The following is a 20807-nucleotide window of genomic DNA, read 5'->3' on the forward strand; positions in this document are numbered from 1 at the left end:
TCAGTTTCTCAGTTAATGACTTGAATTTTCTCTTAATTGCTCATTTATTGAAGGCAGATTGGCTTCCAATTTCAAGACCCATTTAGCTTTGTAATGTCAGAGAGTAGCAGCATGACATCAGGTTGCCAGCATGATAATGCACTGTTTTATGGACTTCTGCCTGAATCACCTCCATTAAGTCAGTCCCTAAATTCATTGTGTGTTTATTAACTATTCTCAATATCGTCTTTAGGTCTTGAATATGTCTTAACAACCCCATGCATCCTTCATTGATATTTTCCTTTCTTTGGTGCTCTTTTTGAGTGAGGCGATCTTATGCAGGCCTTCTTCCAGAATCTTCAAGTGTTAACTGAGTTTGCATATTGCTGTGTTTAATAGTGCACTTGGCTCTATATTTTAATTGGCATAGGGCATCTTCCCCTTAAGGTATTTCATTGAACACTTTCACACAATGCTCACTCTAAGACAGTCACAAAGATAAGCTCTAAGACTTTGCCACTTAGTCATTTCACAAAAGGATTTCTTCTTTTGCCTTACGGTGATGTCACTGGCCTAGTAATCTAGAGACCAGGCTAGTGATGTGTGGGCATTTGTTCAAATGTCACCATGGCTGCTGACAAAATTTAAATTCATAAAAATTGGGAATTGAAAAATAGTCTTAGTAATAGTGACCATTGAACTGTTGTCAGTTATTGTAAAAGCCCATTTTGTTCACTAACATTCTCTGGGAAAAACAAAGCTTAGCTAGTCTGACCTACATGTGATTCTGATCTACAATAATTTGGTTGACTTTTAACTGTCCTCTGAAATGGCAGTGGCAAGCCATTCAGTTCAAGGGCAAATGAATCTTATCCTGCAGGAAATAATATTGTAAAAGAAGCTACCTCTCTGAGAAATTGTAAAGAATTGGTTTTACTGACACAAGATTGATTATCTTTTTTCCAATTTCTGATAATGAAACCATGCCTTCCCATAAAATTTCAATAACTGTTACTTGTTCCTTAGAAAAGGGAAATTCAAGCAGCTGGCTAACAGGATTTATCTTTCTGAGGCCCATGGAAAACAATAATTACCTGACATCATAGATAGATTTGGAACTTCCCCTAATTGGGAGAGTACCATCATAAGGCCACATCTGTCACTCATCCAATATTGTGTTACTGGACTAGAAATAGCCAAGTGCCACTGTTCAAAACAACAAGATTTAATTCCTTGAAAAAGGGATGCTGGGAAAATCCAAGATTCAACTGAAAATGGTAATGAAGACTGAACAATTTTACAGTGAGGGCATTGCAATTCCACTACTGGCAAAATTAATTTGTCCTGCTGCAAAAATAGGTAAACGTTCTGCAGGGTTGATCTCAAAATATTGATGGTAATGACATGTACTTGATGGCTGCTATTGAACTAGCTGGAGTTGCAATTGAATGAGACTGCGGAATTCAACAATCAACACAACAAGCCAGCACAGAACACATTTAAAAACTCTAATACTCTGTATAACAAAGGTTAAACAATAGAATATAAGTTCCAATAAGCTATGAATAAACTGTACAGTATTTTGGTAAGACCTATAGAACATGTGCATGCCAAATTTTCATTGCCAAGAAACAAGGGATACACAAACTCTGGATAAAGTTCACAGATTAGCCACAAGGTTGATTCTAATAACAAGGCCCTGAATTACCCAGTAACATTAAAAGTAACTTGAGCTTTTTAGCTTGAAAAGGAGACCTCTCAGTAGTCATCATCTTCTTTTACATGTTCTCTGCCTGAAGGCAGGGCCTTGATGATTATTCACTGAAACATGGCAAAGTGCCGTGATTTTTACTACCAGTACGGTGAGGAAGCAGGCCCCAAATATAGCTCAGTTGAAACAGCCAGTGGACCCTGTGCTGTTGATATTAATCAGGCCCACATGCTAGCCTTCTAAGTTAACATATGTACTGACGTTTTTCTAGCCACCATCAGTTCTGGAGAAGGGTCACAGGGCCCAAAACGTTAACACTGTTTTCTCCTTCACAAATGCTACCAGCATTTGCTGTCGAGCTTTTCCAGCAACTTTGATTTTGTTCCTGATTTACAGCATCTGCAGTTCTTTTAGTTTTTACGTTAACTCTGGACCCTATCCTGGCTATGACCACCACCACCCATCTATTCCCCCTATCCTTCTTCTTCCCGCAAGTGAGCTTAAAAATTTATGATCACAGTTGGCATTGAAATGGTTAATCAAAGGTACTGCCGCAACACTGTGCAATAAGGAGACACAGGTTCAAACTAGTGAAACACAAATTTAGAGCAGTAACCAAGGAGTTCAGCTTCACACAGAAAGCAGTAATCCGTGGACTCCCAGGCAGTGCAACGCCCTGGAATGGCTAGTAAATAATTACTGTTGCAATGAGGAGAATTTGGTTAATTCTGAATGGATTAATTAAAATGGATTAGATAGTCTTTATCATTCAAAACAATGTCATGTTAATTTGAAGCTGGAAATAAACCTGACAACTTCCAATGAAGTAAATTATACTTCTAAGAACCAGTGTTTACAAGTGGAAATAAAGTGCTCCTTTGATTAGTGGAGACGTTGTAGACTCGCCAATTTTAAGGGCATTTAAATGGTCATTGAATAAACGTATGGATGATAATGGAATAATGTAGGTTAGATGGGCTTCAGATTGGCTTCACAGGTCGGCGCAGCCTGAGGGCCGAAGGGCATGTACTGAGCTGTAATGTTCTATATTCTATGTTCTAAGCTGTGAGAAGTGATAATACCTTCCCACCATATTGGTCAAACAGCAATTATTGACTGTATACAGATTGTGATTGCATAAAGCCATCATAGGCAGTCAATTAGCTAACAAATGTAGTGGCTGCTACAAGCTATTTGTCACTCGTTCTGACAGGAAAAGAACTAAAATACAAAAGCATCAACTGCAGAAAAATTACAAAGCTCAGAATTTCATTCAAGACTGTTCAACCATGAAATTCAGTTAGATCTGTAAGTGTCAGCCATGCCCATGTTGATCAGGCAGGTGAGCGAATGGCATGAACATAAAACCCACCCTTAACTCCTCAGCCTGATTGATTGATTCACTCCCTACCTTTATATTAATATGCTACAATAATATATCCTTAGTTCCTTTTCTTCACCATTCTCAGACAAGTTGTTTTTCATGACTTCCATTAACAACACTCTACTTGTCAATCAACTTCCAATCCCTGTCTCGTCCAACTCAAAGTTGGCAAGACTGAAGTCATCATTTTCATTCCCTTCTGTAAACTTTGTAAATTTACCGTCCCAAGTTATTTTTCAAGCTGAACTGAAATCAATGCAACTTTGGGCTTCTTGTTGGCCTGACCTAAGATTCTACTACAATATTCTCTCCAGCATAAAGATCTCCTATTTCCAGGTTCATAATATCAGATATGTCCATCCCTGCCTCAGCTCATTTGTCACTAAAATCTAGTTATGCGTTGTTTACCAGCTGCCTCAGCTCATCTGGCATCTAAAACTCTGCTGTGTACAAAGTCTCACTTAAAATATCACCCTTTTCTTCAGCAACCATGTTATTGCTCCCCAAAGTTTCAGCTTTAAAATTGTTTGGAGTTTTGATTGCCACTGTGTTGTGGGCTTTGCCTCCAGCAGGTATTTGTACTTGAATAGGCAATGCTTATGTTAGCTCCAGAAACTGAGGAATTGGATATAGGTAATGTGGTACTGAGAGACTCAAGAGATGTTTATTACAGCTTCTGATATACATATTTGTTATAGTCACAGGTACTTTGGTGTCTGAGCTAATACTAAGCTGTTTATTTACAAACAGTAGCATGCTCTTATTAATGTATCATGTTTTAAGGGGATTCAATTAAGGTAGAGACTGGACCCTTTATATTATCAGTTCATTTGCCAAGATATGTGATGATCTCTTGAAAACATATGGAATGCTAACTGTGAGACAGAATGCAACACCTTGTTTTCCAATGATGAAAACAAACGTCTCAAATAGATGCACATGGTTGTATAGAGGGATGCGTTGTCAACTCAATAATTGTATAAACAAGCAAAAAACAGAGATTGCAAAATTAACAAGTTAAATATCAGTAATAATAACCTGGAGGTTTGGTAACTCACCCTGATCTGGTGATCACATACCCCTCTGAAGAGATATGTGTCATGCTCATTTGCTCTGAGTTAATAGCTTGGTTGTCTTGCTGCGAGTTGCTGCGCAATCAGCATCAACAGAGCATTGTGTGTGAATGGCATGGTCTTCTGTTCCTTTAACTATGTTGCACCATGATTAGCAAGACTTGATACAGCTTGGGCTGGTTGCATATTCTAGAAAGTTTTGCTGGTGCCCGGATGTTGCAGGTCTCAAATGGTTAGACAACTGCTTGTTGGGTGAGGTCATTTGTATTCACCTTCCAAGCCGAAGTTGCACTGGGGATGATAATTCATTGGTATTTCAGTATGCAGCAACAGAATGCTGAAATCTAGTTTTGCTGGACAACAATTAATCTGCAGTGAGAGACAGCAAGAATTGCAGATGCTGGAGTCAGAGGTAACACAGTGTGAAGCAGAAGAAACACAGGAGGCCAGGCAGCATTAGAGGAGCAGGAATGTTGACATTTCAGGTCAGAACTCCTCTTTAGAAATGGGCCAGGGGGAGGGGAGCTCAGAAATGAATAGAAAGGAGTGGTGGGGCTGAGGAAGGTAGGTAGGATGGTGATAGGTGAGTTCAGGTAGGGAGTGGTGGCGATTGGCCAGTGAGGTGGGAGAAGCGGATAGGTAGGAGAAAGTTGGACAGATTGTGTCAGGTCAAGGAGGCAGGGACGGGAGAGTAGGTTAGTCATAGGATGAGGCTGGGGCTGGGGAGATTTTAAAACTGGTGAGTTCCATGTTCAGGCCATTGGACTGTAGGCTTCCAAGCAGAATATGAGGTGCTGCTCCTCCAGTTTGTGGGTGGTATCATTGTGACACTGGAGGAGGCCTAGGATGGGCATGTCACCCAGGGAGTGGGAGGGGATGTTGAAATGGTTGGTAACTGGAAGGTGTTATTGTTCGTAATGTACAGAGTGCAGATGCTCTAGGAAATGGTCTCCAAGTCTATGCTTGGGTCTCACCGATGTCAAGGAGGCCACATGGGGAGCGGTGGATACAGTAAACCACATTGACGGATGTGCAGGTGAACCTCTGTCTGATGTAGAATGTTTGTTTTGTGCCTTGAATAGAGGTGACGGGACATGTGCAGGGGCAAGTGTAGCACTTCCTGTGATTGCAGAGAAAGGTGCTGGGGTGGTGGGGCTAGTGGGGAGTGAGGAGCCGACGAGGCAGTCATGGAAAGAAAGGTTCCCTACAAAAGGCAGATGGGACAGGGAGGGGAAGATCTCTTTGATTGTAGGGTCAGATTGTAGGTGGCAGAAGTGGTGGAAAATGATACGTTGGACGTGGAGGTTGGTGGGGTGATATGTGAGGACAAAGTGGATTCTGACTTTATGTTTGTTGGGGGTAAGGGATGTGAGGGCATAAGTGTGGGAAACACAAGAGATGCGGGCTGAGGGCATTTTTGATCACCTGAAGGGTGAAGCTATGGTCCTTGAAAATGAGGACATCTGGTATGTGCGAGAGTGGAATGCCCCATCTTGGGACCAGATGCGGTGGAGGTGGAGGAAATGGGAGGAGGGGATCGCATTCTTACAGGATGGTGAATGAGAGGAGATGTAGCCAGATAGCTATGGACGTTGGTGGGCTTGAAATAAATGTCAGTTTTGAGGGGGTCACCAGAGATGGAGATGGAGAGTTCTGGGAAGGAGAGGGAGGTAACGGAGATGGTCCAAGTGAATTTGAGGTTGGGGTGAAAGGTATTAGTACAGTTAATGAACTGTTCAAGCTCCTCATGGGAGCACGAGGCAACACCGATACAGTCATTGATGTAGTGGAGGAAGAGGTGGGGGATAGTGCCAGTGTAGCTACGAAAGAAGGACTGTTCCACATATCCTACAAAGAGGCAGGCATAGCTTGGATGCATGTGGGTGACCACGGTCACCCTGTTAGTCTGTACAAAGTGAGAGGAGTTAATGGAGAAGTTGTTAAGGGTAAGGATGAGTCCAGTTAATCAGATGATGTTGTCAGTGGACGGGAACTGGTTGAGCCTGCGGGAGAGGGAGAAGCAGAGGGCTTTTAGGCTATCTATATGGGGAGAGCAGGTGTACAGGGATTGGCTGTGCGTAGCGAAGATGAGACACTGGGGGCCAGGGTATTGGAAGTCTTGGAGGAGGTGGAGGACTTGGTGATATCCCAGATATAGGTGGAGAGTTCCTGAACCGGGGATAGTAAATAGAGTGAAGGTAAGCAGAGATAAGTTCAGTCGGGTAGCAGCAGGCAGCAACAATGTGTTGGCCGGGACAGTCGGGCTTGTGGATTTTGGGAAAGAGATAGAAACGGGCCGTGTGGGTTGGGGAATGATGAGGTGTGAGGTCACCTGAGGTGATGAGGTTATGAATGGTTTGAGAGATGCTCGTTTGGTGGTCAGGGTTTGGGTCTTGATCGAGGGGGATGGTAGGATGAAGTGTCAGAATGTTAGCGATTTGATAGTGCTTGCTATTCATTCTGCTAGATTGTCCCCCGGCTATGTTCTCTGAAACAGTGTGATATTGGTCCCTCATCACACTCTGCATGTTTTGAATCGGTTTGCCAGCAAATTGCAATCCTTTGCCAGACATCATTTGTTCCAGTATACTGAATAAACTGAACATAGCAGTCATCAAGTCTGCCATTAGTGACACTTCATTATGTTGCTAAGTTAACAAGCAATGTGTCACAAGGATGTAATTTTCTCCATGTACTGAGTATGGGCCTTGTTATTTTCAGCTACAAACTGGATGGAACACCATATGGCTGTAAAAGATTCCTCCGCTGCTGTACATTTGGCATGCCTTGCATGCATTCATGTGACAACTTTTAAAAATTTACTCACATGATATGAGTGTTGCTGGCGAGACCAGAATTTATTGCCCATCCTTAATTGCCCAGAGGGCAGTTAAAAAATCAACCACATTGCTGTGAGTCTCCAATCACACCAGGCAAAGTCTGCAGATTTGTTTCCCGTAAGGAGATTAGTGAGCTAAATGGACTCCTTTTCCCCTCTAAAATTAACAACAGTTTCATTTCCTCCCCTTACTTTCCTTCTGACTTCATTCTTTCTTCTAACCCCATCTCTTGTCAAGTATTTACAATCCCTTTTGATTTTCTGCTCTCTGGTACTGAACATTCTGTACTCAGCAAAGGCCTTAGCCATATCCTTCTGTGCCCCTGCCTCAATGAATTTCAGACACAACATGATTTTAGAATCTTCTTTGGTGACTTCTATTCCCACTTATCTGGGCAAGAGTCTGCTCCCTGTCCAACACACCCTTTCACCCATCTCCAACACTGTCCTTCCACCTGGACCCCTCCCTCTGGCCTTTTGCCTGCACTCAGCCTGTTGAGTGAGAACTGTCAATATGGCAGTGGTCACCTTAAGTTCTCTGCTTCCCCGACTTATTCAAACTTATCTTCCTCTGAACCGACTGTGCTCTTTGCAGTCAATCCAATCCTGACTTTGCCAAGCCTGCCAACAACAGTGATGCTGTTGTTGTCTGACGTACTGACTCTATATTGCAGAAGTTGACTGCCACCTGGGAACTTCTCGCTCACAACCTCTGATCTGACAGTGCCCCCAACCCCATACAACCTGCTTTGACCTACTCCCCAAACTCCACGAGTGGGAATAAAACCAAAAAAGTTCTGGTAAAGCTCAGCAGGTCTGGCAGCATCTGTGGAGAGAAATCAGTGTTAACTTTTTGGGCCCAGTGACCCTTTCTCAGAACTGATGGTAGCTAGGAAGGTGTTGGTTTATATACAGAAAGTAGGGTTGGGGGAGGGGTAGCGAGTAAATGATAGGTGGGGTAGAACCCAAAGAGGGAGAAGAACAGTTGGACAGATAAAGGAGTGAATAACATTCCGGCCAGGAAAGTGAATAACTATTAACGGGGACTGTTAGTCGCTAACAATGGGCTGTGTGTAATAGCAGATCATGTGATAATAAGCCCTGGTGTGTGGGGGAGGGGTAAAGACTTGGAAGAGTTCAAGCCCTAAAGTTATTGAACTTGACATTGAGTCCAGAAGGATGCAGGCTCCCCAAGTGGAAAATGAGGTGCTGTTCTTTCAACTTGCACTGAGCCTCACTGGAGCACTGAAGCAAACCCGAGGCAGAGATGTTGGACAGCGAAGAGGGTGGTGTATTGAATTGACAAGCAACTGAAGCTCAGGGATTTTTTTGCGGGCAGAACATAAGTGTTCTGCGAAGCAGTCGTCCAGTCTATGTTTCATTTGCCCAATGTCAAGGAGACCACATTGTGAGCAGCGAATACAGTAGACTAGATTGTGTGAAGTGCAGGTCAAGTGCTGCTTCACTTGGAAGCTAGTTTTGGGCCTTTGGATACAGAGCAAGGATGGAGTCAACAGACAAGTGTTGCACCTTCTGCGGTTGTAGGGGAAGGTGGAGGGAATTGTGTGGAGGTGTTTGGACTGAAGGAAGAGTGGACCAGGCTGTCCTGGAGGGAACAGTCTTTGTGGAAAGTGAACAAAGGAATGGAGGAGAATATGTCTCTAGTGGGGTGGCATCCCACTGGAGGTGGTGGGAATAGCAGCCAATGGTCCTTTGGGTGTGGCTGCTGGTGGAATGGTAGGTAATGACAAGGGGGACCCTATTGCTTTTGTAGGAGGGAAGAGAGGGGGTGAGGGCCGAAGTATGGGAGATGAGTAGGACCCGGTTGAGGGCCCGTTAAACAATAGTGTTAGGGAATCCTCGGTTGAGGAAGAGGGTGGACATTTCAAAGAATTCCAAATTGAAGTCGGCATCATCAGAGCAAAAGCAGCAGAAACAAAAGAATTGGAAGAATGGGATAGAGTCTTTACAGGAAGCAGGATGTGAGGATGTATAGTCATGAAAGCTGTGGGAGTCAGTGGGTTTATACTGGGTGTTGGTGACCAGCCTATCCCCAGAAATGGCACCAGATGTTGAGGAAGGGAAAGGAGAAGTCAGAGATGGATCAGGTGAAAGTGAGGGCAGGCTGGAAAATGAAAACCAAATCAATAAACTTTTCTAATCCCAGATGAGAGAGGAAAGCAGCTCTGATGATATCATTGGTATAATGAAAAAGAGTTGTGAGTGGGGAGCGGAATAGGACTGGAACCAAGGAATGTTCCAGGTATCCCACAAAGAGACAAGCATATCTATGGCCATCCCTCTGACCCAAAGAAAATGAGAGGAGTTAAAGGGGAAGATGTTCAAAGAGCTCGGTCAGGTGGAGGAAGGTAATGATAGGTGAGGACAGTTTAGGCCTTTGTTCCAGGAAGAAGTGGAGTCTTGAGACCATCCTTGTGGGGGACAGATGCACAAAGGGATTGCTGGTTCATGGTAAAGAGGAGGCGGCTGGACCCTGTAAACTGGCAATTCCAAAACTGGTGTAAGGCATCAGAAGAATCCCAGATGTAAGAGGGCAGGGATGGACCAGGGAGGAAAAAACAAGTCTAGACAGGAAGAGATGAGTTCTGTGGGGCAGGAGCAGACAGAAACAATGGGTCTGCCCGGACAGTCCTGTTTGTTGATTTTGGGAAGGAGGTAGAAGCGAGCTGTGTGGGGCTGGGAGACTTATCAGTTAGGAGACATTGGAGGGGAGATCACCAAATGAAATGATATTAGTGACTATTGTGGACACAATGGCCCAATGTTTCATGGTGGGGTCATGGTCCAGAGAGAAATAGGAAGAGGTATCTGTGAACTGGCACTCAACTTCTGCAATGTCAAGGTTAGTCTGCCAGCCAACAGCAGCACCATTCTTGACGGTAGGAATGCCTGGGCTGACCCATTGTTTCTTCCTGTTCTTGCCCCATGGAACTTTGCTGTTCCACCTTGATTTAATTCCTTTCCCCATTTTCCAGTCCCTCCCCACTTAGATCCATAATTCCTTTGATACTTTACACCGATTTCAAAATCCTTGAGTTCTGATGTACAGTCACGAGACTTAAACTGGTAACTCTGCTTTTTCCCCACGGATGCTGCCAAACCTGCTAAGTTTCACCAGCAATTTCATTAGACTCAATTACAGATTTTTATTGAATTCAAATTCCATAATCTGCAATAGTGGGATTCAATCTTGGGTCCCCAAAACATTACCTGGGTCTCTAGATTAACAGTCTAGCAATAATATCACTACGTCATCACCTCCCTTGATGTAGTGATCCATTTCTGGCAGGAGAAAGATTCATGTCTGATCAGTGTTTCGAAGATCTGCCAGTTCATTACATGTACTCTGCTGTTTGATTCTCCTTTTCATTGATGGTATCTAATACACAGTGTTTAACTGTACAAAACACTACTGCAGCCTCACTTGGAATATTGCATGCAGTTCTGGTCGCCCCATTACAGGAAGGATGTGGAAGCATTGGAAAAGGTGCAGAGGAGATTTACCAGGGTGTTGCCTGGTCTGGAGGAAAGGCGTTATGAAGAAAGACTGAGGGACTTGGGTTTGTTCTCATTGGAGAGAAGAAGGCTAAGAGGGGATTTAATAGAGACATTCAAGATGATCAGAGGATTAGATAGGGTGGACAGTGAAAGTCTTTTTCTGAGGATGATGACATCAGCTTGTACAAGGGGGCATAGCTACAAATTGAGGGGTGATAGGTTTAAGACAGATGTCAGATGGCAGGTTCTTTACTCAGAGAGTGGTAAGGGCGTGGAATGCCCTGCCTGCCAATGTAGTTAACTCAGCCACATTAGGGGCATTTAAACAGTCCTTGGATAAGCATATCGATGATGATTGGATAGTGTAGGGGGATGGCATTAGATTAGTTCACAGGACAGCACAACATCGAGGGCCGAAGGACCTGTTCTGCGCTGTATTGTTCTATGTTCTATGTTCTATGTCCATTTAGTGTATCATGAAGAGGACTGAAACATATTCAGCTGGTGCATGGCAATGATTTGTCCTGTAACTTTGTGCCTTCAGAATCAGCTCATCACTTGGCAGTGACATTGTATTCTGCTGAGGTAAGGATGGTGCAGGGAACACAGTGGTGCAAAAAACAGTGTATCACTTTTCACTTAGTGTTGACATCAAATCAACATGATTGCATGCTTTATGACATATTGATTGCTGGTTTTTATGTCAGCCATAGGTTGATATAGGTTCTTGTCTCCTCGTCTCTGACTGCCAGAAATTTTATTCACCGCCAGGCATTTTCTGTGCACATTGACTGAGACTGGCGTGTAAACCCACCTCTGTTTCTCTCCTTTGTCTTTCATAAAGAAAGAACAGTCTTATGAGATAATAAAATGTGAGGCTGGATGAACACAGCAGGCTCAGCAACATCTCAGGAGCACAAAAGCTGACGTTTCGGGCCTAGACCCTTCATCAGAGAGGGGGATGGGGGGAGGGTTCTGGAATAAATAGGGAGAGAGGGGGAGGCGGACCGACGATGGAAAGAAAAGAAGATAGGTGGAGAGAAGAATATAGTTGGGGAGGTAGGGAGAGGATAGGTCAGTCCAGGGAAGACGGACAGGTCAAGGAGGTGGCATGAGGTTAGTAGGTAGGAGATGGAGGCGCGGCCTGGAGTGGGAGGAAGGGATGGGTGAGAGGAAGAACAGGTTAGGGAGGCAGAGACAGGTTGGACTGGTTTTGGGATGCAGTGAGTGGAGGGGAAGAGCTGGGCTGGTCGTGTGGTGCAGTGGAGGGACGGGACGAACTGGGCTGGTTTTGGGATGCAGTGGGGGAAGGGGAGATTTTGAAGCTGGTGAAGTCCACATTGATATCATTGGGCTGCAGGGTTCCCAAGGTGAATATGAGTTGCTGTTCCTGCAACCTTTGTGTTGGTTCCGCTCGGTTTGCAATAAACAACTGCACCTCCCAGTCGCAAACCATTTCCACTCCCCCTCCCATTCTTTAGATGACATGTCCATCATTGTCCTCCTGCAGTGCCACAATGATGCCACCCGAAGGTTGCAGGAACAGCAACTCATATTCAGCTTGGGAACCCTGCAGCCCAATGGTATCAATGTGGACTTCACCAGCTTCAAAATCTCCCCTTCCCCCACCGCATCCCAAAACCAGCCCAGCTCTTCCCCTCCACCCACTGCATCCCAAAACCAGTCCAACCTGTCTCTGCCTCCCTAACCTGTTCTTCCTCTCACCCATCCCTTCCTCCCACCCCATGCCGCACCTGCATCTCCTACCTACTAACTTCATCCCACCTCCTTGACCTGCCCGTCTTCCCTGGACTGACCTATCCCTTCCCTACCTCCGCACCTATACTCTCCTCTCCACCTATCTTCTTTTCTCTCCATCGTCGGTCCGCCTCCCCCCTCTCCCTATTTATTCCGGAGCCCTCACCCCATCCCCCTCTCTGATGAAGGGTCTAGGCCCGAAACGTCAGCTTTTGTGCTCCTGAGATGCTGCTGGGCCTGCTGTGTTCATCCAGCCTCACATTTTATTATCTTGGATTCTCCAGCATCTGCAGTTCCCATTATCACTGATACAACACTCTTATGAGCCTGTGTTTACCCAAGACCTGGAGCACATTTGGTGAGAGTAATTATTACAGAAAGGAGGCATTTAGTTGCACGATATTGAAGGTAAGTTTTTATTCTTCATTCACAGGATGAGTGCACCACTGGCTAGGTCAGCATTTATTAGCCATCTCAGGTGACAGTTCAGAGTCAACCCACATTGCTGACACTCTGGAGTAACATGTAGGCCAGATCAGGTAAGGATGGCAGTTTCCTTCCCTCAAAGAATGTGAACCAAACGGGCTTTTCCAACATTCGGCAGTGAATTCATGGCCATCATTAGACTTTTAATTCCAGATTTCTTCAGAATTCAATTTCCACCATCTGTCATGGCAGGGTTCAAACCTGGGTTGTCAGAACATTCCCTGGGTCTCTGAATTAACAATCCAGTGATAATACCATGAGGCCATCGTCTCCCCAACATGGTAGTTGTGGACGGATAACTTTGGATCTGAGGAAGTGTGTAGAAGGAAAATGGTGACTGTGCAAGAAAGTGAAAGTGAGGAACGATGTGTTGATGTGGACTTGACAAATCAAAATGAAAGTGGGTTAATGTAATAAACAAGATGTAGGTTAATGTGCAATTGTACTTACCATTCTTGACTTGGTTAGATCATAAAAGCATTTACTGCACTTAATCAAGCTCCCTGTTTTGTTTTCCTTTAGCTACACTTTCTTTAGGTTTCTTCCTCCCATGTTGGGAGGTGGTATCCCTGTGCTTCCATGCGCAAACACCCAACAGTGCCTCAATGGAGCAGGACACAACATGTGCCTATCTGGAATCCATTATCTAATTTTATGTTTTTTTTAAATTTCCAATTCCTCCAACTTCCATACTGGATGCAATGGATTTTAGTTGAGACCACTAATTAAGATTGCTACTTAAATGTACATCTCTCCCTTTGCCTTAGAATAGACAAATGTAGCTATGAGCCTACTCTGTAAACATGATAAGAACTGTAGCCAATACTGTTAGCATGACATGAAATGATGTCAGTTCTGTGAAAGCCTATCTAAGGAAATAAGCTGTAAAACTAACTGACCTTCACATCTTGAATCAACAGTCTCAGGATGATAAGGTGCAATCAAATGATATAATGAAAGCAGGAAAGGGATATCTTCCAAGCCTACTTGTTGAAAAGGATATGCAATGTTAAAGCTAAGATAGTCAATAACAAGGAAGCGATAAAAACATTACCATGAAATGTGAGAACTAAGATTGTGAATTATCACACTGACTGCTTCAGGGAGAAACCTAGTGCACTTTTACCAAGTCTTCCTGCCAGGTTATACTTTAAAAATAATATTTTATGAAATAAGTTCTGAACCCAAACTCAAAGTGTTTTAAATCAGGACAGTATCTTCCAAACTTCTATGTATTCTGGAATAGATCCCACAGCTTGGAAGACAATAAATGTATTGCAAAAAAGGAAGGAAAGAGATAGTGGGGAGCTCCAGATTCGTCAGCCTGGAATAAACAGTAATAAAAGTGCGAGAAACTATTATTAAACATTTGCTAACTGAACATTTAGTAAATAATGATACGATTGGGCACAGCCATCTTGGATTTGTGAAAGTGAAATCATGTTTGATAAAGCTGTTGGAGTTTTATTTGAGGATTTAGCCAATAGAATAGATAGGAAGAAACCCACAATGAGAGGTTTGGATCATTAGCCTTGCTGATGTTACTGTGTAGTGGCAGAATTAGACTGAGCATGAGGGAGCAGAGAGAAGATTGTGGCACTTACTCTTGTGGATCTCAGATGATTATTGACCATCTTCTAGCACGGTTGGATATTTCATTTGATGCATGAAACAGCACTGACCTGGGCTGTCACCTCAATCTAGGCTAGCTGCTTCTGAGGCTGTGACCTCCTTCACTGGTTGCCAGGAAAGCTGATGGGCCTCCTCTCCACCATTCCATCCACCAGCACCTATAGGCCCCTTTCGCTGAAGCCTGGAGCCAGCATCCTATTCTGAGACTGTTTCCCGAATTGGTCAAGCAGATGAGTATCAGGTTCCTGGCTTGTAGCGTTAAAATTAGTGTGCAACTTGAGTTTAAATGTGGTGCCAGTGGCATAAATGATGTGAAACCCTGGCAGCAGCAAGCATTCCTATCTCTGTTGACTTATGATTCATGTAAAATGCACTGTATACCCCGACTGCAAATTTAATAAGGTGAATAAAGATGCAGAGCTGGACAGCATGGAAACAGACCCTTCAGTCCGACTTGTCCATTCTGACCAGACATCCTAAATTAACCCAGTGCCATTTGCCAGTATTTAGCCCATATCCCTCTAAACCCATCCTATTCATATACCTATCCAGATGCCTTTTTAATGTTGTAACTGTGCCATAATGAAAGATTGTGTCACAAATGTTGTGGTGAGCTATGATGGCAAACTCCCCTCCCCCACCTCCCATGAAAGTCCTCAAGAATAACTCAGCCTTTAGTGGGAAAATTCAGCCTCAAGTGTCTACCTCTTGGTGACAGTGTATTTCTTTCTATTTCTGCATTTTTATCAAAGATAATAATGGAAGCATTCTTTGTTAATTGACAGGTGAATGGAGCGCAGCAAAACAATCATAGGACCCAAGGGAAAACTTTAAAATGTGATACCTCAGTGATTAATGGCAGTGTATCAGCACCTTGTCACAGGTAATAGCACTACAAGGAATGCAACATTTCCAGACTTGTAGCCCCAAACATGCCCATGGGCAGGGTGGAGATAACTAAGACAAACATGTAGCTGATATTGAACCTTTCAATCTGACTCCAAAGCAAATAATATTGCAGCAGAGTTACATGTTTTACTGTCATACTGGTCACAAAGGGCTAGGTGTGAGATCAGAAAAGATAAAACTCCTGAAGTTTCATAGGAGTCGTAAGAACAGAAAATAGGAGCAGATTATGGCTAATCTTCTACTTCAGTTGCAGCTTCTTGAACTCCTTGAATTCATTTCACCCAATCTCTCTGTATACAAATGCGCTTGTTATAGGCCTGTGATACCATGGTAGCACACTTGACAGTAGATCAGCAAGTTGCCTGTTTAAGTTAAGTCACGCTGATGGAGTCTCACTGCTGATCCGGGAATTTAGCGGATCTTATGGTGCAGTGGTAGTGTCTCAACATCTGAGCTAGAAGATCTGGGCTCAAGGCCCACCTACTCCAATAGTGTTTTATAGCACTTCTGACTAGGTTATTTTTTATTTAAAAATCTAAACTCTTTATAGTTGTTGACTATACAAGTACATTCCTGTACCTATTGAAAATCTAAGTTCTGCGCCAGGAGGACTGGGTTCAGGTCTTGCTTGTTCCAGGTCTGTGTGATAGCATCTCTGAACAAGTTAATTAGAAAACATCCGCAAAGGGGCCTGATGCTATGGAAAGGAGCTGATTCATGTAGCACTGTAAAATTTGGAAAACAGTGTTATGTTGCAGCATGGAGACATTAAAGAATAAAAATAATTACATTTTAACATGTATTCAGGAATACGAGGGGAGGAGGTGCATCACAGTGGGAAACATCCCCACCTTTGAGCTCAAAATTGTCATTTCATGTCCAATACCAAGACCTGATGACTGTAAGAAATGATTTCATAATCAGGCCAAACAGGTTGATTACTATTGTAGATCTTTCAATACAGGCAATAAAAATATTGGAACCTCCTGGTTAGCTATACTTGATTGTCAGTGATGCCGCCCAAGCACAAGGTTTTAGTTTAGTGATCTATTTCATGAAAAATGAGCAAAGGAAATGGCCTGAAGCATAGGCTTGGTCTGCCTTATACACCCTGAGATGAGCAAAAGTGAATACGAGAAATATGTTTTGCCTCACTTTGATTCATTGTTTGGAGATTGCATATTTTGTTAAGAATATGTGAGGAGATTGTATCAGCTCACACCTTTTAATCTCCTCACTTAGCCACAACAATCATGGGTGGCACGGTGGCTCAGTGGTGAGCACTGTTGCCTCACAGTGCCAGGAACCTGGGTTTGATTCCACCCCCGGGCAACTGTCTGTGTGGAATTTGCACATTCTCCCTGTGTCTGTATGGGTTTCATCCCACAGTCCAAATCTGTGCAGGCTAGGTGGATTGGCCATGCTAAATATCCCTGTAGTGTTCAGGGATGTGTAGCTTAGGTGGGTTATCGGGGTATGGGCCTGGGTCGGATGTTCTAAGGGTCAGTCTGGGCTTGTTGGGCTGAAGGGCCTATTTCCACATTGTAGGGATTTATGAAACTTAATGATCTTTTTAGCACACAACTTTATCTTAGTCCAATAAAATAAAAGTAAATAATTGCACTAAAACAATAAAGGAACCAATTACAGGGTTTTATTGAGTGAAAGGAAGATCAATTTTATGATTTGCTAACCTCAGCATAATAAAGATGTGATATTAAACACACACAGATATTGGCACGTAGTTTGAAAGAGGGTAATGTGCATGAAAAGAAGGAAGATAAAAGTTTAAAGTCCTAGAATGTTTGTGAGGCATTACATTTTAAACTGAGACCACAGTTGATCTGGGTGTGCTGGATCACCAACAGCCCTGAATACTGCAGGTATCTTTGCATCCTTTGTATTCAGATGTTTCTCTCCAGTCTGTGACATCGTGATGTGTTTTGTCTTTCAAGAGGCTGAGATAATACATCAAAGGAGATAGAATCTTCTCCAGGTTTTTTTTTAAAGTCATTCATGGGTTGTGGGCATTGCTGGCTGGACCAGCATTTATTGCCTATCCATAATTGCTCAGAGGGTAATTAAATGTCACTAGCATTGTTGTGGGTCTGGACTCACATATAGGCCAGACCAGATAAGGATGGCTGGTTTCCTTCCCTAAACAACATTAGAGAACCAGATTAGGTTTTCCTGACAATTGAAACTGGTTTCATCGTCATCATTAGACTCTTAATACCAAATTATTATTGAATCCAAATTCTACTACCTGTCATGGCAGAATTCAAACCTAGATTCCAGAATATTACCTCAGTCTCTGGATTTTTAATCTGGTGATAATACCACTTGGCCATTGCTTACTGTAGGTCCACTTACATATTCACTTCATTGCTCTGCCAAAACAAAACTTCCTGAAATATAGATGGCCTGCGCATTTTAATGTCGGAATTTCTTGTTTTGAAGCTCATAATTGCAGGTGATTCTAGAAATAATCTTCAGCATGTGACCTTTCCATAAAGGTTTGCGTGTTTGTGACTGAAAGAGCATCTCATTAAATAAAAACAAAACATATAATCAGTCGAGTCAGATTTTTAAAATGTACTTAGGAGTGAAGTTCTTCAAGATTTCCAGGCTTTGTAGAATGCGTGGTATAAATGCATACCTTTCTTTCTTATGTCCTTTTTATTTGGAAACATAAATGTAACAAGCATAGTGATTTTGTTGTGATGTTCTATAATGGATATTCACCTCAGATTGGAGCTTTTGAACTGTGGCTACATCAGGATGTATTTCATTTAGACATACATTTTAAGTCAAGCAAGATAAATTGTGAGTTGTTGATAGGAGAATTAATCTAATCAATGAATTGATTAGCCAATTGATGATCTTTTTATGCGGAGTGGAAATTTGTTTGTGATCTGTTTGCCTTAAATTAATGGAGATATCAATAGATATCATCACCTTTCAAGGGGTGGCACAATGGCTCAGTGATCAGCATTGTGCCTCACAGCTCCAGGGACATGGGCTCAATCCCAGCCTCAGGCAACTGTCTGGAATTTTCACATTCTCCCTGTGTCTGCCTCAATTCCCCTACAATTTGCCTGCCAATATAACAGGTCCACAGTGGATGCCATATCCTTAACCCCGCACTCATTCCAAGAACATCTGTACAACAAAGACACCTGCGTCAAACCCTCTCTGATGAAGGGTCTAGGCCCGAAACGTCAGCTTTTGTGCTCCTGAGATGCTGCTTGGCCTGCTGTGTTCATCCAGCCTCACATTTTATTATCTTGGAATCTCCAGCATCTGCAGTTCCCATTATCTCTCAAACTCTTGCTCATTGACTACAGCACTGTCTTCAATGCCATTATCTCCTCCAGACTGATCTCAAAAGTGCATGACCTTGGTCTCGGCTCCAACCTCTGCAACTGGATCCTCAGTTTCCTCACCCATAGGCAGCAATCAGTGAGGATAGGTAACTGCACCTCCTCCACACTAACACTCAACACTGGATATGCCCCAAGGATGCATCCTCAGCCCCCTACTGTACTTATTGTACACCCATGACTGTGTTGCCACATTTAAAATGAATACTCTCTACAAGTTCACTGATGACACCACTGTAGTGGGATGGATATCTAACAATGACAAGTCAAAATACTGAGGGGAGATAGAAGACTTGGTGATGTAGTGCAATGATAACTCTCTCTCTCAATGTCAGCAAAACTAAAAAACTGATCACTGACCTCAGAAAGAAAGGAGGAGAACACAACTCCATCTACACCAAGGGAATTGAGGTTGAGAGGGTGGAGAATGTCAACTTCCTTGGAGTGACAGTAACCGACGACCTGTCCTGGACTTCCCATGTAGATGCAACAGTCAAGAACACACAACAATGCTTCTTCTACCTCAAGCAGTTCAAGAACTTTGCATGTCCATTAGGACCTCCAACAACTTCTACAGATGCACCATTGAAAGCAAATTGTCCGGGTACATAACAGCCTGGTATGGCAACTGCCCTGTCTAGGACCAGAAAAAACTACAGAAGTGGTGCGCACAGCCCAGACCATCATGAAAGTCAACCTTTCATCTTTGACTCTATTTACATGGCTCACTGCCATGGAGAAGGCTGTCAACATCTTCAAAGACCCATTGCACCTCTCCATCAGGCAGAAAATACAGAAGCCTGAACACACACACACAAGAGATTTCAGGAACAGTTTCTTATTAAACTGATGAATAGACTCTCTAGCCTCAAATAACGTTGATCTCGCCCCATGCATTCCCTGTGCAATGTAACCTGTATGCCTCTAAGTCTTTTTGATATGTGTAGCCTTGATGTACCTTGATACAACTTATAATGTGCCTGTACTGCTCATAAACGAAGCTTTTCACTGTACTTTGGTATACATAACAATAAATCAATCAATCTGGGTTGGTTTCCTCTGGATGCTCCCACAGATTCCTCCCACAATCCAAAGATATGCAGATTAGGTGGATTTGCCATGCTAAATTGCCCATACTATCCAGGAATCTGAGGGCTAGGTGGGTTAGCCATGGAGAATACAAGTTTATAGGGGGTGGGGTCTGGGTAGGATGCTCTTTAGAGGGTTGGTGTGACCTGATGGGCCAAATAGCCTGCTTCTAAGCTGTAGGGATTCTACAAAAAATGAGTGTGTGCATTTTTTTTCATTTTTTTATTGTGATGACAGCAACATTTGCTAGGCTATTTGTTGCCTATCCCTAGGTAAACTTAAGAAGGTGGGGATGAGCTGCCTTCGTGAACTGCTGCAGTCCATTTAGTTAGATAGACCCAATAGCTAGGAAGTTCCAGAATGTTGACCCAGTGAAACTGAAGGAACAGTAGTATATTTCCATTAGTAAGTGGGTTGGAGGGGTTTTGGACGTGGTGGTGTACCCACATATCTTTAAACTGAGTTGGTTACTTGGCCTTTTCAGTCAACAGTTAAGAGTCAACCACATCGCTGCTAGTTTGAGGTACATGACACGCCAGGTAAAAATAGCACATTTCTGGAAGGACATTAGTGAACCAGGTACATTTCTATTTAAAGACATTTGTGATAATTTTGTAGTTTCCTTACTAGGGTTAGTTCTTTTTTAATTGCAGATTTTATTACTCAAATTAATTTATCCATTAATTAAATGTAAATAATTCAAATAGCGATTGCAGTGAGAGTGGAACCCCTTGATGTGTGAATGTGTGTTTTTGTCTTGGTTTATCCTGTTTCATACTCAGCCAAAGATTATAAAGGTGTAAAAATAAAGTTGCTGGAAAAGCTCAGCAGGTCTGGCAGCATCTGTGAGGGAAAAAGACAGAGTTAACGTTTCGGGCCCAGTGACCCTTCCTCAGAAAACATCAGTTTATATGCAGAAAATAGGGAAATGATCAGGCTGGGAGGGTGAATAGTTGTTAATGGGGACTGTTAGTGACTAACAACAGGGGGTATACAGTGGTAGGTTATGTGGTAACAATTTCTGGTGTGTGGGGTGGGGGGGCTG

This window comes from Stegostoma tigrinum, chromosome 21, assembly GCF_030684315.1.
Source record: "Stegostoma tigrinum isolate sSteTig4 chromosome 21, sSteTig4.hap1, whole genome shotgun sequence".
In the NCBI taxonomy this organism is placed as follows: Eukaryota; Metazoa; Chordata; class Chondrichthyes; order Orectolobiformes; family Stegostomatidae; genus Stegostoma; species Stegostoma tigrinum.